General features: G+C 39.4%; 1 protein-coding gene across 1 annotated transcript in view; it reads left to right on the top strand.

Moving 5' to 3' along the window:
* Nucleotides 1-12,023, top strand: part of arhgap32b (Rho GTPase activating protein 32b) — a 102,245-nt gene that overhangs the window by 536 nt on the left and 89,686 nt on the right. The gene's annotated exons all lie outside the window — the stretch shown is intronic.

The following is a 12,023-nucleotide window of genomic DNA, read 5'->3' as shown; positions in this document are numbered from 1 at the left end:
ATGTTGTTCTTGCTCGGCTGTACAAGCAACTATTACCAAGTCGGTAAAAAACCCCACAGAACTAAAGATGGAAGTTTTATATAAATGATATAAATCACATGCCACTTGGTGGATCAGAGGCTGCCGCATTCACCTATATACCACGTCGAGTCATGAGAGGTTATCATTTGTCTTTTTAGCTATTGCTAACCATCAAACGGAGAAAACATTAAACCGCTAGATTTTTTTACGGAGTTTGGTTTATGGCGTCCACCACGCTCAAGAAATGCATCTGTGAGGTATGATGAGCTGGTATGATGAAATCTGCTTAGTTTGTCCCAGTCCGGCTGCAGACCATTCATTTGCTGGGTGTTCTATTACATTGTAAAATATCCTAACATTAGCAGCTTTACTTGTTTCACTAAACATGCTGTTGTAGCTTTAATGCTTCTGTCAGAAAAGATGGGTCTAGTTTTATATTTGGCATTCTCTTTTAAAATGATTTGACTTGAAATGTTGAATCCTAAAGTAGGTGTGATCCATGAGGGACTGTCTTAAAAACTACCCACTCCCTCACATGTTATTTGATCCACCGCTCCAATAGTCGTGTGATGCTTCACTCCCTGTATTACATTACGATGCAATCAGATATGCATGGAAGCCTTTAATCCTTATTTAACTAGGCATACCAACTGCAAACAAGGAAGAATATGGATATCGTTTATATAAATGCTGGCCAGTACAGCAACAGCACTGTACCATTGAGCATCATCCCGAGTGGAATGTTTGGCTAGTTAATGCCTTGCTCAGGGGCACTGAGCTTAGTTTTCTCAGGAGGACTGAGTGTTTTCCAATCATCTCCCTTGTGCAACATTTTCTGGTCAGCATGACTAATTAGTTCTAGCAACACGCCTCTCAAAGCTATTACATTTCTGCCTCCACCGTGACTGGGGTTGAGCAGTTTACAAGCCATGGTTCATTATGTATTTTGCTGTTGAGGGTCACGGTTCATTGCAGCAGGAGGAAACATACCTCTGTGTGTGTGTGTGTGTGTGTGCGTGTGTGTGTGTGTGTGTGTGCGTGTGTGTGCGTGTGCGTGTGTGTGGGGGGGGGTGCTTGATGGTATTTTGATCCAGCCCTCTACTGTAGTTTGATGTCATTTCCTTTAAGAGGAAATAACCCTGTTTGTCTCTGGTTTATGTTTTACTGTGTCTGCTTTCATTTTCACAACCCTTAAAATGGCTGCACCGTTGCTACAAAATCTGTAATTTCTGTAATATAGGGTTCGAAGTGGTGCTGTGAATTTCTGGGTGAAAATGTGATTCTTCCTGGTATTTTTAATGAAATCTGATATTACACTGGTGAGACCTTTGACCAAGTGGGTCATTGAGCAGTATGAATGTTATACCAGTGTGTGCTGACCTTATAAAGTGTGGGCCACTTGTCACAGGGTTGCTGAACCCCAGCTTAACACAATTAACAAAACAATCAATTTTCACACCAATCACAACTTCATTTCTTTTGTACGCAGTTCTGTAGAATTAACGATAGAGGTCATTTTAGGTCTAAGACTTGCACCATTCAGAGAGTTTCTTCTTTTGTTGCAGTTTTACAATAATGGCTTTTATTTAGAAATTTAGACCATGATTCATGTGCAAGGATGCTGTAATTGCAATTTTGATACATACTATGTTCTTAGCTGAGAGGGCATTAAAGCAAGATGATTCATATTTATTGTTCTTGGATTTTATTCTGGCTGAGGAGAAATTTTGACGCTAGATAGATATAACAGACATTCTGTTGAGCATAAATTACTCAAGAAATGACTTATGTGAATTATTTTGTCTGATTAAACACTACCTTTTTTGATCTGATATACACCACAGAAACATTTATATTGAAACCACCTAGAAAATACATACAATTTTAAGCTGCCATGTTTTCCAACTCTTCGAGGCCATTGTTTCAGGTGATTACTGCCGGCAAACCGACTCCTCTACTCAGTCTGTATTCGATATGGTGCAGCAGATGAATGTGACTCAGTTTAAGTGATATAGAGGCTGAGAGGGAACTGTTTGGCCTTGTCTCAATAGTTTGTTTACCTGCAGGCTCTTAGTTTAACAGCCTTCTTAGTGAACAGAGGCTTGAGTGTAAATGCAGATTTATTTGCCTCCAAAATAGTCGGTCTCATTGTATGAAGTACAAGATAGGCAGCTGTTTGATCAGTTTTTGTTGTGGAGTTCAGCACTCTGTTGCTTTAAATTCGGTCTGCATGGAATGAGAAGGTTATGGTTTAGTCCTTAATAAAATAGAGAGGTGTCAGAATATAGGAACTGTTTCATTTGTGGCCACTGTAAGATTAAACAAATTTTCCCAACAAGACTGGTCACATTACCAAAGTAAGGTACTAGATGGAAGCAAATGAGCAAAGCTTATGTCACTGCTACAAGTTTTGACAGCCAACTGCAGCTGAAATAACACACTCTGTGGTGCAATAGATAAGACTGAAACGATTTCAGAGTCACTGCTGTGGTAACTTCAGGATTAGCCATATCTTAACAGACAGAGGGTACAAGTAGTTGTAGCTGCTTATCGCTGATGCAAATCTTGGAGACTGCAGCAGATTTGTCACATAAGTTAAGCTGTTGCATTGGAGTTTGAGCTCAGGTTTTGTATCACTGGACAAGTAAAAGTAATATATGATAAAGGAAGAGGCAGACAAAATACAACAATTCAGATTCCACTAGTGAAGAAGACACATTAAGAGCAGCAGAGAAGCAGGCTGTGTAACTTTCCTAAGGTACTTATGTGATTGCATTCAGTGGCCTGAACATGCCTACAAGCAGAGTATAATAAGTATTTCAAGACATTCATATACTTAATCTACAGCAGACTTTAGCCAAGCTAGCAGCATGGCTTTATGGGTAGCATTTCTGTACATCCATTACTTTGGTACAGACTGAAATATTTAAACAACTATCGGCGGGTTGTCATGAAAGTCTTTCTGACATTGGCGATTCTCTGGCCACCATAAAGTTGCCATTTGTGGTTTTGATTGGTGTCATATGTCTTTTGCAAAAGGGATGCAGCTTTTTCAGCCCTTAAGGATTAGTTATACCATTCAGGTTGCTAAGTAATGTGATGTCCTCAAGGAAAACAAAATCTCTTTTCTATCAACTTGCAGTCACACAGTATGTCTTGAAACTTTTAAATCTAAATTTTGGTTTAATGTTTTCAGAGCTTGGTCAGGCCAAGTAAAGTACATAAGGAGGAGTGTCAGGTTAGATCCACATTAATATATAATAATGAAATAAGTAGTATGTGTTTAAATCAAACAAAATTCCAAACTTTGTGCAGACTGACTGTCCTGTCTCCTGTTACACAACTAACTGCTTTCTTTTGTTTTCTTGTTATGTACATGAAACCTCCTGCACTCTCAAAGGTCTCCTTGTTTGTCTTCGTCCTCGGCGGCCACGCACAAAGCCAGACATGACCTCTGACCCCAGCCTTAGATACTGATGCATTGTGTGGGGCTGAGCATCCATTGTGATTCCTTTCCGCATGTTCATTAATTATGCATAATGCATACGCTGCTATCCTCAGGCCCTGTCCCACACATGCCGAACCGCAGACTCTTAGTGTGAAAAAGCATCTCGTTCCAAGCTCAGTGCACAGTCACAGGCCTCTGAGGATGCTGTGACATTCCCAGAGAAGATTCCATTCCCCCGTAAACAATCCTGGCATTGACATGGGCACTGATTAGTGAGTTGCCAGGGTATTCTCACAATGGCCCAGCAGAGGATAATGAGATCAGATTGAGTTGTCATTCAGGACTTTTTTGGCAACAAGTTGTGTGAAACTACTTGGATGCATTTAGGGAAACCACATAGCTGAAGGTTTAGTTTACTATCACACCAAACATGTTGACATTCAGCGTTGTGTTAGTTAGTTGCTTATGTTTTCTGTCGACACTTTAGCTCTTTTCTTTCCTGGAATTACAGAAGTAAGGCGATGTCAGAAATGTGGTGCAGCAAAAATATTGTACATTTTGTCTCAGTTTCCATTCTTTACCTGCCTTTTTTTGTTTTGTCTTGTTTTTTTGAAAATCCTTGAGGGGATATTTGTGTAAAGGGAGGAAAAAGGTATATGACTATAAAACAAAAGCTAAAAGCCAGTACAGGACATAAATAAAATATTATGAAGTGAAATATTAAAATATATCACCTTCCTTATATTAAGATTTTTGACTGAGTCAAAGAGAAATGTATTTGGCAGTAATTCCTAAGAAGAGGAAGCTGAGGGGAAGCGGCTCTTCTATGTGTTCAGACTTATTCCAAAAATGTACTCTATTATCTTGAAGTACACTTTGAATCTAAATTTTTCTGATTGACCATTTGCTATACCCCCTCCCTCATGTCCGCATGTCAAAGTTGTGTACACGGGCCTGTTGTAAGAGAGATACTGTGTATATGAAGAGTTTAGAGCAGCGGCCTGTTTTAATGACTTTTCCAAAACCAAAAAAATGCTTAAACTACATTGTAAGGAATGGATTAAACACTGTGCTGTAATGCAAGCCGCAGCCATTCGTGTATCTGGCTAACTAGCTTACTACCTACAGTAGTGGCCTTGCCCAGTTTTACTGCGGAGGTCAAGGAGCATATCATTTGCAAACCACATAATGTTTTGGGGTTACAGGTTCCAGACTGGTTCAGGCCTGGAGCATTCACTGTTTTGGGAGTCTGTCCTGGATGTGTCAAGTTAACAACTCTGCTTGTCACCACGGAACGCATTAAGTCTAGATGTTACGATTACCAAACTCATCAGTGATCTAGTTCAGCCAAGTGAAAATCCAATCATTATTACACTTGTTAAAATGAATATGTGAGCAGCTGCGATGTCCTGGATTCAGGTCCATGTAGTCTCAAGTGCATAATTAAAGCCATGCCAAGATTTAAATCACGACAGAGTCTCCATATCCATGTACCACCGACTGCTACAGCACTAGATGCATTGTTTTCCAATGAATAATCAATGCCAGCAGTCTGATCCATGAATCTCTACTGTGCTGTTAGAAGCTATCCTCAATGGAGAGCTGACATTCATCTGCAGCAAACACATTCTGGACAGTGGTGCTTATTCATGTGGTTTGAAGACATAAAAACCGGTCTGTTCATCGACTCTGCACCACATTTTATATTTAATAAATGCACTCTCTTAATTTAGTTGTCTATGTTTTGTTCTCCAAGATAAATCTTACACAACTTTATAAAACCATCACATGGGCCTATGGTTCGGCCTTTTCCTGTAACTAACTATAAGAAAAAAGGGAAAAAACAAACAAACCCAAACCAAAAACCAAAATAAAAAAATAGAGAGGGTGGCGGGACTCATCAGGTAGTTAAAAAATGTTATTTAGTGAAGTAAATGAGATCAACTGACTACTTACTAGATCAAATTAGGAAAGACAGATTATACATGTAGTACGCGTGTGTCTGCCTTTAGCTCTTCTTGTTTTGCTCATACTATAGCCTGATTTTTCTTTTTCCAGGCTGGGCTCTTGAGCTCCACAACACTCTAAGCCCCTAGGGCTCCAGACACCAAAGGCCCAGTGAGGCAAAACTTCCCCTAAAGCATAGCTGTCTAGTGGGTCACACTTGTGTGTTCACAGAGGCAGTTCATTGGACACACACTTTCCAACACCCCCCTATTCCCCCTTTCCCATTCTGCTAATTAGGTTGATGGGTGTCATGTTGTCTGGGTGCATTAAGGTCAAATTCACCTATCATGTCACAACTGGATGCCTGTCAATACCTTATTTGTACAAGCAAGGGATCTTCATGTCTTCTTCTTCTGTTTACTGTTGTGAAAAGTCTCTTTTTGCCATGATAATTACTGAGATTAGATGAGATAAAACTCCAGTGATTAAAGATTATCTGCTTCCCATCAGAAATGTCCACTTTGGAATTCCCATTCCCTGGGGGGTTTCATGTCAGTTTTGTGTCTGTGGTGGTGTATCTTGTCTTCCAAAATGAATTCTGTGTCCAGCGCGATACATCTCTTCCTTTGGCTTTCAACACAATTGAATTTTCTTTGCTGCGAGCTCTGTGAATGTTAAACCTTCATCAATTGTGTCTCATTCTCTGCAGCAGGGCTGGTCTTTTTTAAAAGGTTTCTAAGATAACTTCAAGGCTTGATATAGTACATTTGGCTTTATTTTTATGGTTGACATTGTGCTTAAATTTGTGTCTACAACACAGTACATAGCAGCATATTTTTTAAATAATAATTTATTTATTCTTACAAAAAACATTAACTGTATGAAAGTGTCTCCAAGGACCATTACTAAAAGCCAGCTTAAGTATGCCTGATGGTCCGCCGTGGTGGACAGATGAATTTGGCAGTGCTCTGTGAAGTTGCCTGTAGGGACTCCTGTATGGGAGAGACATAGAGAATCACAACTGCCTTCATTGGTAGGTTGCTTGTAGCCCTCCATTTTGTATTTCTTTGCAGTAAATTGCATTTAAACAGCAAAGTTTAAAGAGTAAGCTATGACAGTGAGCATCATGTAAAATTTCAAGACTCTGAGACAGAAGCAGCCTCATGGAGCTAAGCCGTCATTCATTTTGTCATTTACATCTATGTTCCTACTGTCCTTCTAATGTCTTATGTGGAAATATTCTGTTGTCTGTGCTGCATCTGCTAAAGCCTCACTAAGATAGCAGTTCAGTCAAGTCTGGCTCTGAACTAACCAGAGGTAAAGAGAAGGTTTGACCTCCTCTTTACACACGTAAAACTGTGTTGAAAAAGCACATTGTTTCTGCCTCCCATTCTTTTTCCTGTTGAAAGGACCATAAGTAATTTGGTTTTTTTATATCAATCAAAAGGCTCTTACAATTTCTTACGCAACTACTTCCATCACTTGAATTCACATGAATGCACTTTGAGAAGACACTGTCTAAAAGTGTGAGTCGTTATCCCTATTTGCACAGTTCCTTATTTCTGACCGAGACGAGGGTAGGCCTTTCGCCCTGCCTTCGAGTGTGGCCTTTGAAGTACAACTGAGTTCATGTGAAGAATACTTTCAGTGTCCCACTTTCAGACTTTCAGTGTCCCATTGTCCAGGCTCACATGCTCTTTTATTTGTTTTTTTTACACCGATCAAAAGGCTTATTAACCAGGGTACATTGAGTTATGTTCACTTAAAACACCTTAAGAGTTTGCAGCTTCTTTTTCCCTGACAGTGATGGTACTGTTTCCTATGCTTGAATCCGTGTCTGAAATGCCATGTGAGTAATGTTTATAGACTGTGCAGTTCTGGTTGAACAGCAGTTGATGTCATTGTAACAGTGCAGAGCAGTCATTGGCAGCAGTCAGAGCTATTCACTTCCTTATCATGTGACAGACAACATTAAACTGTCTGGTCAGTGAAGCACATTGTTTCTGCCTCCCGTTCTTTTTCCTCTTCAAAGGACCATTAGTCATCCCTTGTACTACTTGTTATTCAATGCTCTTTCAAGACAGCTTGTAATAATCTGACTACTTTGTCTTTTCTTTGTGTGCTTACTGAGACTAGTTTGTGCATGTTTCTTCACTTCCTAACATTAATCGAGCAATGAACTCTATTGAAAAGGCCACTTTTCAGTCTATGAAACATTCCAAAGGCGCTTGGGTCAAAGGAAGACCAGTACGGGGACTAGCTGATGCATCTACTCATCAATGCAGGATTATTACTGTCCCCTGTCATTGCTTTTTTATTCAGATATTGTGAGATTTTGGAATCACTATTTTATTGGAGTTGGAGTTGTCTTATGCTTGATTGCCTGAGATGCTATTATGGTCTGCTAAATACATTTTAAATCTCTTACCAAGAAACAAGTCTACTAATGTTTTTCTGTCAACGCTGATTCAGGTACAATTTGAACAGAGAAACCGTTATGGTTACCAAGCATGTCTAAATGGGCTTGCCCTTGATGTTCTATGTACTGAGCTACTAAAACAAAAGCTCTGACACCTGCGAGGCTTGGTAAAAAGAAGATTGTTTGGTAAGGAAGTTTAAGATTTTGCCAGTGCAATTTAAGGACAAAAGGTTGAGGAATTTGGTATTGTGTTGTTTGAAAGTCTTGTGGCATATGTGTTAGCAAACCAACAAATCAACATTGGTATCATGTTTGCTTCTTGGTCACCAGAAGAATAAGATTCCAACATTTTTTCGCCCTGGTTTGGTCTACCAACAGGAGTCTGGTTCCAAACCTCCAAGTTGCTACCCACATCTGCAATTTTCCAGTAATTCAAGTAGATCTTGACTGTGTGTTATTAAGAGTGGAGACGTCTCCTTCTACATAGCTAGCTAGCTACCTAGATACATTCCTGAAAAGTAGCTACAGAAAATGGCCCCAAAAAAGGGGCAGGAATGAGAATGTGACCGGTACAACTGTAGAGGTTTTTATGAGTTGACATACATAAATAACAGCTCAATAATTGCATTTCTTAGGTCATTGTGGAAAATGTTAACTATTCATTGCAGCTGCGACAGCTTCTGTGCCAACTGAAAATGACGTTGGTGGGACAGATACATGATGTGACTCTCATTGGTTAGGAAAACCAAGCAGACACTGCCAGGTAGAATGAATGAAATGATATAAAATGGCAGTGCAGTCTCATTATCATGCTATACCAACTGCTGAAACTGTACCTGTTTTCTTCAAGGTTTTCGACATTCCCCACTAGTCAGGAAAACATTGTTTACATTGGCTGTCTGGCATTTTGTGCTGGGCACTAAGCATACAATCAGTATCAATCAAGAATCCTTTATTATCATTGAGCATGTCAACGAAATTTGCACTGCAACCCCTGTGTAGATAATAAGAAAGATAGTAAAATAAAGTAAAGATAAGGGAATATAAAAAACTAAACATGCAGTAAAAATATGCGTAAATGCAATAAAAAAAATACACCAGAAATGAATATACTAAGACAATAAAAATATACTAAAACAATAAAACAATATAATATACCAACAACAGCTGAAAGTATACTATTTATCCATGTGAGCTAGTGACCTGAAATGGCACCCCAGTGTTTTATATTGTGGGGAATTGGTGAGCGCTCTTGGAACTCAACCACGTGGGCCAGCGGACTAAAACAATGGGCTGAAATTGGCTGAAAGCTGCAGATTGATATGTTGGTTCTTAGTGGGATTGACTGTACTGCTAAACCTTTTACAAGCTTTAATGACTGACTGACACACAAAAAATCCAGCTTCTGTTTCACACTCAAACCCTGAGGTGCCAAGCTGTTAAATTGTCCATAAAGTACCTGACTCTGATACCCAACACTGTCCCTGTGCAGACAGACTTTGTAGTCATCTTACAAAGGTGAACTGAATTAATAAGGTCACTCTGCTGACATCCATTCTCCAGAGGCTCAAGACAGCAGACTTTAGAGAAGGCATCAAATGAAAAGCATAAGGGGGCAGGTAAAAACACAGGGTTGAAAAAGAATCACTAAGTCTGCGTCACACATTGATTTTTGTCTTGGGTTTGTCCTGGAACAGCTAACTGCTGAGTATCTCACTCCAGTGGGTTGAGGTGGACATCAATTAATGACCAGATCTGGATTGCCTTAAAATCATTCTGGACTATAGTTCACTTGCCAGATGAATTAACATATGAGAAGTCATTTGAGAGAGTAATCCATGAGATTATAATCTGTCATTCAAGTTAATGTTGAATTTTGCATTTGGCCGTAGTTTAAATCCTTAATGCAGAACATGGAGCATGCCTTCAGCTGCAGCTACGAGGGAACAACACAAGGTACTAATGTCACTCAAAGATGCTGAGCAGACTGCTTTGTCATGGCCTAATTCCTGTAAAACTCCAAATTACATAATGAATATGCACTACTGACAGAATTAGGGTCAGTGCCTGTCAGTACAGTCACTATCATAGTGGTTTGGGTGGTATATGAGCAGAACAACACTGCAGGGATTCTCTATATTTTAGCTTATCCAGTGTGTCATACCATGTGAATGTTGATAAAGATGACTAACCAGCATTATCATCAGTACACGCATTGAGTAATAAGATGTCATCAGTCTCAAAATCCCATAATCATTACATGTGATCATTTAAAAGGGCAACCCACCAATTTTACATATGAACTTTGGGTTATTTACCACAAGGAGCAATATAATGTATCTGTCTGGAAGACTAAAGGAAACTTTCTAAAGTTTGAAAAGCAACCTTGATGATGTCTTCAGGCTTATCTCAACTATGCCTTGACACTTGAAGTCTTCAGCAGAAAAGCCTACATTACAAACTGGAGGTACAAAGTTTTGAAGAAGAGGGTACTGAGGAGGCTGAATTTTTGAACATAGTGGAGCATTAAGCAGCAAAAGGGCCAGATATTTCCCTCAGGAGTTGGTGGAAACTAAAAACAAAACTAAAGTAAATATATACTTGGATGCAAAAGGAGGATACAAGCACAGCTCCACATGAATGCTAATGTTACTCTGTGTTTGCTTGATGAGTAAATGGTTCAGATGTCTGCTCCCATATTCACCATATCAAATTAAAGTGTGATGTCAGTGTTGAGCTTACAGCTTGTTTCTGCTGCTGCTAGGTGGCTAAACTTTTGGGTTTCAGTTACTTGGATGGGAAGATGACATATACCTACAGTTTCCACACAATGTTAAATCCATCCTGTCTTTGCTTTAATTCGGCTAATTTTAAAGCATGTCTTTCTGCCAGTATATTTCACATGGTTGTCTAATTTGAAATTGCTGCTTGTCCAGAATGGAAAGTCACAACTCCTGCATGCTTTAGTGTGCACGTCGTTTGAATAAGGGGAGGTCTGTAGGGAAAGCATTTTTTGCTATTCAAGCTCTTAGCCCTTCTTAGCTTTCACGTTAATTTGTGTCTTTGCTAAGGAAGAGCTCTATGTCTTTATGAGAGGACTTTTTTTTCCTTTGTCAAAAGGTCTGAGCTGTGGGTGGCCACACTTGGATAAATTATTCATGTAGAAGGAGCTTGTCCTTCATGCTTACCAAAGAGGGCATTTATTAAAAATAAGTTTTCTTTAGGCACAGATGTTATCAGATGCCCCCAAACTGCAATTATTTTTGAAAAAAGCAGAATAAAATCAAATATGGTTTTAAAACTCACTCAGTTTTTATGAAGTTTGAGATTGTCACAGATGCAGGTTTAGAAAGCAATAGAAATAACAAAATTGGTAAATGTCTTGGCCTACTGCCTAATGAAGAAATACTGAGGGAGGATGTAATATTTATGGTTAATGTCAATGCTTTTAACTTGGTTTGTTTCCAAATGAAAACATGGCTTCTTATGTTTTTTAATCATCAGCAGCACACCCAAATATCCACTTTATAGTCCAATTTCCATCTGCCAGGTGCTACAAATGAAATGAAAAGCCCTGGCTTGCAGTTGTTGATCCAGTAAGCCCGAGGGTGTTTAAAGCAGCTGGTTTGACTCAGAGTTATTCTCTTATCTTACAGGTAGAGACATGCATTTTAACTGGCTAGTCATTTAAACACACACTTTATCCCGTTCAATGTGAAAAATACATGTTGTTAGGGTTAAAATGGGTGTTGTTTTCTGAAAAAGCCCCTCTCACAGCCCTGTTCTCATGTTCGACTTGTTCCAGACAATAGCTGCCTGTCTCAGCAATCAGCACACCCAGTGTTTGGTATATTCACAGGACTTAAGAAGAGTGCAAACTCTACAAACCTCATGACAGCAAATGTCCAACACTCTCTCCTTGACTTAAGTTTAACTTGTTTGTGTCCTGACAAATGATACGTCTTCAAAGGACATGTATGACTAAACGGGTGTGTTAAAGAAATTATCAGCTGTGGAGAAGCTTTGGTTAAACATGGAACAGTCTCCCCAGCTTCTTAAATTAGGATGTAGCATTAGTGGGCTGTCACAAGCAAGACGTTATGTAGAGGAAGGCTTTGTTTTCACCGGAGAAAATGACTGCATGCCCCTAAACAGCTGTGCAAGTGAAAGCAGCACGCACCACCTGCC

This window comes from Chelmon rostratus, chromosome 14, assembly GCF_017976325.1.
Source record: "Chelmon rostratus isolate fCheRos1 chromosome 14, fCheRos1.pri, whole genome shotgun sequence".
NCBI lineage: Eukaryota > Metazoa > Chordata > Actinopteri > Chaetodontiformes > Chaetodontidae > Chelmon > Chelmon rostratus.
Note: the sequence above shows the minus strand (reverse complement) of the source record. Positions and strands in the feature narration are given on the sequence as shown.